This window comes from Tasmannia lanceolata, unplaced genomic scaffold (genome assembly GCF_043159265.1).
Source record: "Tasmannia lanceolata isolate RefF3 unplaced genomic scaffold, GAP_Taslan_0.1 ptg000006l, whole genome shotgun sequence".
In the NCBI taxonomy this organism is placed as follows: domain Eukaryota; kingdom Viridiplantae; phylum Streptophyta; class Magnoliopsida; order Canellales; family Winteraceae; genus Tasmannia; species Tasmannia lanceolata.
Genome location: NW_027518683.1, coordinates 28,979,185 through 28,988,700, shown reverse-complemented (window position 1 = coordinate 28,988,700; position 9,516 = coordinate 28,979,185). Strand labels below are relative to the sequence as shown.

Below are 9,516 nucleotides of genomic sequence, written 5' to 3'. Positions count from 1 at the left end.
TGTTTCGGTTTTCGAACAAAACCGAAATGTTTCGGCCACAAAATTGAAACGAAATTGACAACTAAGTTCTACACAAAATTTGGTTAGGACTTGATTGGGTTTCTTGTTAGTTGATAAAGTCTTTCAAATTTTAAATTCTTTTCTTTTATTTTCTTTTTTCTAGTAATTTATTTACAAAATATTCTTGTTCGAATGGATAAAGAAAAAGAGGAAGAAGAAGAATGAGGGAGAAGATGGCGAGTCTCCACTAAAGGGCGCTCACATGTAATATGATGTATATATATATATATAAAGCCCAAAGTAGGGTTACATGTGTAAAGACAACATTACCCTCTACAATACATGTAATGACCATAATACTTTTCAACACCCCCTCAAGCTGAAGTGTATATACCATACAACTCCACATTCCAGTTCCAACTTCTTACAAAGAAAACTACAATACCCTTCAACAACAAACAACCATAACACCTATACAACAACAAAAAACAATAATCCCATACACATGCCAGCTTGGTACAACACTCCCCCTCAAGTTGGTGTGGTGAATACATAGTGAAAAACATAACAAAAGGAGCAACAACCACAGTGAGTATAATGGCGCAATCACACATCCAGAAGAACAACAGTCTCCTTCCTGAATTGTATATACCATACAACCCCACATTCCAGTTCCAACTTCTTACAAAGAAAACTACAATACCCTTCAACAACAAACAACCATAACACCTATACAACAACAAAAAACAATAATCCCATACACATGCAAGCTTGGTACAACACTCCCCCTCAAGTTGGTGTGGTGAATACATAGTGAAAAACATAACAAAAGGAGCAACAACCACAGTGAGTATAATGGCGCAATCACACGTCCAGAAGAACAACAGTCTCCTTCCCGAATTAGCACTAGCACCAGAGTGTTCAGCAAAAAATCTCCCCCTAAATCAGAGCAATAGCTAACTAATCAGCATACCAACAAGGATCGAACGGAGGCACCTCAGCGGGAAACAACAACGAACTACTAACAAAATAAGCATACGAAAAGCGAGCACAATGAACAACAGTGAGGTACCACGAGGATACATCAGCTGAATAACACATTCTCAAAAGAAGAACCTCGACCACCAGAAAGGTAAGAGGAACCAACAACCAACCAACAAACAGGGCTAACCCTCAACAATGGTCAACAACCATCCAACAAGGCACTCAACAAAGGGGTGCACAACAACCAACCAACGACGGCCAAAAAACATGTTGCCTCGGGAAACAACCAATGGGGCGCACAACAAAAGAGCGCACAATAATCAACCAACGACGGCCAAACAGCACGTCGGATGTGGAAACAACCAACCAACGATAGCCAAACAACAAGTCGCCTGGGAGAAACAACCAACCACCGATGGCCAAACAACATGTCGCCTGGGGAAACAACTAGGCCGAAAGCAACGCAAATGACCAGACATATAGCCACAAATAACAAGGCCGAACACAACGCTAACAACCGTGCATATAGCCGCAAACAATAACAATGTCTAAAGCAACGCTAACGACCGGACATACAGTCACAAACAACAAGGTGGATTGCAATGCAAACCTCAACAACCACAATGAATAGTTTTGTATTGCTTACATATGACGGTAGAAGCTTATTTTTATATTGTCAATAAAACAAATGTAGCAACATTCTATGGATCGATTAATACATAATTTAAAAATAGAGAAATAATTCATGAAGCTAACATGTTGAAAATTCTATTGGTTGATATAATATATTTGATAACAGAAAATTCACTAAATGATATAAAGAAAAGATAAGCGTACTGATTTTGACATGATTATGAATTTTTTTTTGGAAAAAGTAGTCTTTTTCTTCACCTGGAATCTCAAATCTAATCTCCCATTTTTTCCTTATCATCTAAACATTTTCTTTATTTATCATTTAGGCATTTGTTGAGGTGGCTGAGTAGTGGTTATCTTGAAGGTCCACTGAGGGATGACATCGGGAGGCCTAAACACACCGAGGAAACTCAAGATATAAGAATGGGTCCATCGATAGAGGAGGCTCATAGAGGAGGCTCACGGTTAGAGGAATCGATGCCCATAATGACTTGTTTTTAACCAGGAATTTTTCTAGGAACGGGAGACAGAACCTTTTTTATTAAGAAAAATAAAAGATAAAAGAGGAGGACATAAAACCATGCATCTAACCTATCATAATACAAGAAAAATAATAGGAAAAAAAACAATTATTATATTTGTAAGGAATACAATTATTACGTATATAAGGAATACATGGGTTACCCTAATCCCAAAAGACTGAATTTATGCTGGTGTCACAAACATAATTTGCCAATAATGAGCTCAGCATCTTACTAGGAAACGAAGATATAGATATTAGGGAAAATCATTTTCATCAAGTTTCTTAGTAGTTACCGAGTTAAGATGAACCTTCACCCGGTAGTAAGGCCCTATTTTGTCTTTCTCTGTGGATCCCAATACCAAGATATCGCTCTTTGATCACATTCATTTTCTTTGCAATTTCTCTTATCTCCATTCGTTCTCTTGGTGATTCTGCAGAACATACAATTCCAATCCTCACTAGCGACACCAAACACTCCTGCAATCGACGTTTCATATCCATTCCATTCCCAATATTGTTGGTAGCTCTGACTTCTTCATCTTCTAAAAGAAGTAATGGATCCATAATATCCATCACTTGTTCGGGAAAAGCAAACTCAGCAAATTTTCGAAGGCTTAGGCCATCCTTAAACATGTCATCCGTGGGGCTCTTTCCAATCAATATCTCCAATAGAAGAATCCCATAACTATACACATCTCCGGCCATGGAGACATGGCCACCAGTCCCATATTATGCAATTTTACACATATCTTATGCTTTTTTATGACAGAGGAATCACGATGCTGATTAGAAACTAAAAGAAAATAAGAGATCTGATTATGAGAAGCAAAAAGGAAAATTTTTTCTGAAAGCAATGAGAGGTAATAGAATGGCTTCTTCACATTAGAATACCGGTATCATGGAACATGTTTTGTGTTAAAAGAAATGCATGGCATAAGCAATCACAAACTATGGCTAAAGGGGACTAATGACTTAACTCAATGAAAGAAGAGGTGATGTTTATTTCAAATTAATGAATAGATAGATAAAGTTTAATGTCATGCGAGTGTGATTTAATATATTTTAAAAATCAATTCAAGATAAACATTTTCATCATAGCATCGTTATAGAAAGAGGACAGCTAGCAAAACAGAAATCCATTCTGTAAAATAGGAAGAGATCCTCTATCGAGACACATGTACGCGAATAAAAACAAAGAAGAGCGCTCAAATCCCAACAAATGCCAAAATATTGTAAAAATGAACAAATCGTCGGTCATTTTCACTCAAATCTTTATTTTTCAAAACAGAATTCTGTTTTAGAAATGTTTTCCTTATTATCAAGAATTTCTTCTAGTGAGCATTTTATATCTGCTGCCGGCCTGCAATGAAATGGTCTCTCTCTCTCTCTCTCTCTCTCTCTCTCTCTCTCTCTCTCTCTCTCTATATATATATATATATATATATATATATATATATATATATATATATATGAGGAAACTGTTGGTGAGTTTGGTGCACTTAAGCTCCCCAATCACATGGGTCCCACAACTCCATAGGTGATCCAAACCATTCATTTGCAAGGCCTAATCATAGATAGGGTGTGTACCAAAAATCAGCTCTATAGGATCATCCTAACCCCTCCATTTGTGGAGGACAAAAATGGGCAGATTTGTGGACAAACACTGTCTGTCCATTTTGTCCTCCACAAATGGAGGGGTTAGGATGATTCTATGGAGCTGATTTTTGGTACACACCCTATCTATGATAAGGCCTTTCAAATGAATGCTTTGGATCATCCTAACAAAGTGGGCCCCCATGTGATTGGGCGCTTAAGCGCACCAACAGTTTCCTTTATATATATATATATATATATATATATATATATATATATATACATAGAGAGAGAGAGAGAGAGTCATGGAAGTAAAAGAATGAGATATGGGTGGCCCACAACCCAAAATTCTTATATTCTTACGCAGAATTCTTATAAGCCTCAAAATTATCAACAAAAACCCTCTGATTTATGAATAATTATAAAAATCAGCAATTAATTGTCAAAAATAATTTAAAGATTATTTTAGCAATTTTGCCTTTTACTTAAGCAATGTTGAAGATCCAAAATGAAACAAATAAAGATGGAACAATAGAAAAGTATATGGCAATGCTACTGTTGTGTTGGTAAAAATGTCGAAGATCCAAAATGAAACAAATAAAGATGGAACCTTTGTGGTGAATTAATTTATGGATCTGGCAATGTTTTGAGGGTGTTTTTTTCTAATAGAATTTCCCATTCTTTTAATAATGCTTGAAATTTTCTTGATTTTTGACTAATTATCTGGTAGGATTTTCCTCAAATCCCAGCCATTTAGAAATCTTTTTTAGGCATAGGTACCAAAAGAGTAACCCATTTTTCATGTGACTTGCTGGTCTTATGAGAAATTATACGGTGCCGAATTGTGAAGTCCGGTGTGGGCACCAAATATCAAGGGCTGTACTTTTATCATACAGCCCACGCTGGACTTCATGGCCGGGAACCATATAAAATCTCCTGGTCATATGTGCAAGTCTACTTTTTGCATATGGATGGAATACTTATATTTAGGCTATTTGGAATTATATTCACTTTGATGAAAAAGGGACAGCAACTTATCAACTTACTATTTTGGTTGAGATTTTCTGACTGAGGGTCTCTTTGGATACCACTAAAATTTCCTCTTAAATGCAAATAAGATTGCTTAAAGTTAATCTTATTTGCAAATGAGACATTAAGTTCACTTTGGAAGCCATTAACTAAGGGAGGTATGATACTCTCTACAATAATTTGCATACAAGATTATATGCCAATGGTTTTTAGTGGTATCCAAAGAGGCCTTTAGGCTTCCTCGTGGTAAATAAGTGATTTTAAATTCCAAATATTCCATAAAACTCACCAAATAATAAAAAAATGAAGAAATGTAATGAAATTTTTACCTGGAGGAATGTACCCAATAGTTCCCTTTAACCCAATCGTGCTGCTTTGATCTTCAGAGGAGTTACCAATAATTCTTGAAAGGAACCTGGCTAACCCAAAATCGCCTAAGTGAGCATTCATATCTTCATCAAGAAGAATGTTGCTTGGCTTTAGATCACAATGAGTGATCGGTATATGGCACTCATGGTGAAGATATTCCAGCGCAGAAGCTATGTCAATTGCAATGTTTAGCCTCTTAGAGAAGTTTAGACTTCTCAATTGATGTTGCCCATCTACTTCTGGGTGCAGCCACTTTTCTAGACTCCCATTTGGCATGAACTCAAACACGAGAGCTTTGAAATCATTACCTCCAAAATCAATACTTGAGCAAGAAGTTAAGATCTTAATAAGATTTCGATGGCGAATGTTTCTCAGTGCTTCGCATTCATGCATGAAACTTTTTGAAGCTCCATGTAATTGAAGGTTGAGTACCTTCACAGCAACAACATTTTCAAAGCGCCCAAGAATTCCCTTATACACTGATCCGTAACTTCCCACGCCTATCAAATTGGCCGAAGAGAATCCATCTGTTGCTTTAAAGAGCTCTGAGTAAGAAACTTTTAAATGTTGACCCTCCTTTGCAGAAGTGGAAGAGGGTTTCTTCCTTGACTTTCTTGTCCAGTAGAGAGCAGCAATGACACATAGTATGGATACCAAACATTAAAACGAACTTATGATTGGGATGATTACTCTAGAAACAAAAGATTTGCCTCGTTTCTCATTAGCCAGGATGGGGCATGCAGGCAACTTTAATTCTGGGATACCACCACAAAGATTGTGGTTTCCAATGACTGAAATAGCACTTGCATTTCTAAAGATCCCTTGTTTTGGTACTTCACCCTCGAGGCTATTAAAAGACAAGTTCATATATTGAAAAAATTGAAAACCCTCAAGATACTTTGGAATATTTCCTGAGAAATTATTGAATGAAAGATCAAGCACTTGAATCGCTGTTAAAGTTTTCAAAAAAGGATGAATGGTTCCTTGAAAGGAGTTACCCTCCATATAAAGATTAATTAAGCTCTTACAATTTGCAAGAGTATTTGGGATCTCACCTGACAATTGGTTCCAAGAAATATCCAATTCAGCTAGATTCTTCAAGCTACCCACTTCCAATGGGAGGGAGCCAGTCAAAAAATTTTGAGAGAGGTTAAGTTCTATTGACAAAGTGGAAATGCTGATAAATTGTTTTGGTATGGTGCCATGAAGGTTATTCTGAGCAAATGACAACTTTAGTAGACTTTTACAGTTTCCGAGAGTTGAAGGTATTGTTCCTTGCAGGTGGTTTTCTTGTAGAAGGAGGGAGCTTAATCTAGTAAGATTGCCTATGGAGGATGGGATTTTTCCTGACAAACTATTTACTGACAAGTCCAAAATTTGCAGGCTCCGAAGCTTCCCAATTGAAGTGGGAATAATACCAGTGACGATGTTTTCATTGAAAGCAAAAAGTGCTAAGCTGAAGAGATTCCCAACCTGACTAGGGATGCTGCCAAAAATTTGATTTTCGCCTAATACTAGTTTAGACAGTTCAGTCGAGAGGTTGACTAGGGAAACGGGAATTGTGCCCCCAAAATGATTTGCTTGTATAAACAACACCCTTAGATGGCTACAGTTGGTTAAAGAAGTGATAAAACTCAAGTCATCAGATTTGCCACTTCCGAGCTGATTACCCCACATTAAGAGGATTTCTAGATTCTTTAAGCTTCCAAGATTTTCAGGCACCGGCCCGTGAAAGGAGTTGTTTGATAGGTCAAGCGCTCTAAGCCATGAAGCATTAGATATTGACACCGGAAAGCGTCCTGTAAATTGGTTGCTTGCTAAAAGTAGAACTTTGAGACTAGGAAGAGAGAGCCCTATGTCCGGTGGAATGCTCCCGTATAGTTGGTTTCCCGCCACCATAATCTTCTCTATAGACGAGTGATTATAAAGAGAGGAAGGAAGAGTGCCAGATAGTTCATTTATAGAAACAACTAAGGATTGTAGGCTCTCAATTCGGGCAATTTCATCCGGGATGCTTCCTTTCAAATGATTTCGAGCTAGATAAATAAGAGTTAGGGATGAAAGGTTTCCCAATGAAGGTGGAATGATTCCTGTCAGATCATTTTCAATTAGATTCAGCTGGAGGAGCTTTGACAGAGTGCTAAGCTCGGCAGGAATTTTCCCCGTCAGTTTGTTGTAGGCTAAATCAATGAATTGGAGGAGGGTACAACGGGTGAGATTGGCTAGAATTTTGCCTTCAAAGAAATTGTGGCTCAAATTAAGATATCGCAGTCTGAATAGACGACCAATTTCTTGGGGTATTTGGCCATTGAAGCTGTTTTCTTGGAGGTTGATTTCCTTAAGGAAGGTGAGGTTGGATATGGCAGGAGATATGGAACCACGTAATTTCTTCCCACTAAGGTCCAATGCAGTGACCCTTTGATGCCGGCGACCACAAGTGACTCCTTCCCACTCGCAGAAATGAAGAGTATGGTTCCATGAGGTGAAGGCTCCAAGAGTATCGCTGCTTATCCCATCCTTGAAGGTGAGCAAAGCGATTCGATCTGTCTCGTTTCCAAGTAAGGAGGCAGATTCCCCTCCTTCCGATGGTAATACATTTATGAAAATGATTAGATTTGAAGAGAGGATAAACAAATAAAACACACATAGACTCCTACCTGGTAGCTTCATTTGAGCTGGGAGTTCTTATACTGAACAAATACAGAATTTCTCTCTACCTCACTCTACTTGTAATGATATATATAAGAAATGTACATGCATTGTTGGTCCTAGCTTTTTACTTGACTTGAGTTGTCTGCACCAGAAGTCATGGATTGTTTAATACTTCACGTTATCATAAATTGGATGATGTCGGAGGCAAGGCCAGACAAATATGGGTCTTGAAATTTCTTCTCCTTGTCTGTGGGGCTTGATAAAATTATCCTACTTAATAGGATAAGAACCCTTTAGTACAAGGGATTTGATAGACAATTTCCCCAAGAGCCATTTCTCGTCTCTAATTTTTTAACAAATTTTGTTTTGGTCATTTAATTCATTTGAGGTGGCTGTGATCTCCTGCAAAAGTAAGCTTGCCTAGCAAATCCCTTTATACGTTACTTCGAAATTCCTTCAACACCAACCTTGGATTTAAATTTCGGTTTCGGTGGCCTTGGCCGAAACTGAAATTTCAGCCTAAATCACAAAATTTCGGCCAAAGTCCGGTACAAAAAAAACAATATTTTATTATTTACGAAATTTCAGCTATTTTGCTTTTAAAAACTTGAATTTCTCAAAATTTCGGATTTCGGACGAAATTTAAAACCATGCTTCCACCCACATCATTTAGATCAATATGAATAAAAATATACGAAATAAGACAAACTAAAATGCATATACGACAAAATAAATTGAGTGGTTGTGTATAACTTTGTGGGAGGCAATATCAAACCCACCCCCCACTCCAAAACCAAAAGCATTACCTACGGCGAAGGAATTAGTTACAAAGTCCTGGAGCTATCTCACTCAAACTTTAATGATACGTAGAAAAATGTAAGTATCCATATCTCTAGTGAGAAAGTCCTTGAGCTATCTCACTCAACTTTAATGATATATAGAAAAATGAAGTATCTATATCTCTGTCGAAGAAGAACCACTAGTCCTAGATGTTTTTTTCTCGAATTAGTTGACTGACTCAAGTATTGAGTGTTGCATACGTCGTCTTACCAACCTCGAAAATTGGATGAGTTGACTGACTTAAGTCATAACAAAAGAAATGACAAAAGCAAGAGTAGATTTTCTTCCCCGAGAAAAGTACGGAATAAGGGCACATGTTTCGAGGAATTGTGGATTTCGAGATTCTTCAAAATCGGGTGGTAAAAAGACCCTGATACCCTTCTGACATCGAAAGAGTCCTCCTTTTTATTATTGCCTATTAAATTGCCGCGCTTCACGAGGCTTCTTTTGATTCGTTTGAATGTGTATTTCAACCGACAGAACCTTGGGTTCGTTTCTATCTTGGCCGTCGGAAATAACTAGAGACGGATGGATGCTTGACACGTGTTGGAAAACTTTTTGGAACGGTGACAACCCAAAGTCAATCATTATCTTTTCTCACTTCTCTTTTGGCTTAGAACGGTAATGTTATTGAATATGTCTCTTTTGGCTTAGAATCTTTTCACTTCTGTTTTGGTCCTCACGTCTCTTTTGGCTGAGAACGCCGCCGGAATATTAAAGGGTAAGCCGGCGAAAATAGGGTGTATGCCAACGGAATTCAGGGTACGCCGGCGTAAATAATGGGGTACGGTGGAAATAGGGTGTACGCCTGTGGAATTCATGGGTACGCCAGCGGAAATAATGGGGTACACCGGCGGAAATAGGGTGTAAGCAGAAATAGGGTGTACGCCGGC

At 37.9% G+C, this 9,516-nt stretch overlaps 1 pseudogene across 1 annotated transcript; it reads right to left on the bottom strand.

Moving 5' to 3' along the window:
* Positions 1–574: 574 nt before the first annotated feature.
* On the bottom strand, positions 575–7,829 carry LOC143880213 (LRR receptor-like serine/threonine-protein kinase EFR; annotated as a pseudogene). The gene is made up of 2 exons (XR_013251592.1): positions 5,092–7,829; positions 575–2,933 (listed from the first exon to the last, which is right to left on the bottom strand). The product of XR_013251592.1 is annotated as an LRR receptor-like serine/threonine-protein kinase EFR (transcript).
* Positions 7,830–9,516: the final 1,687 nt, after the last annotated feature.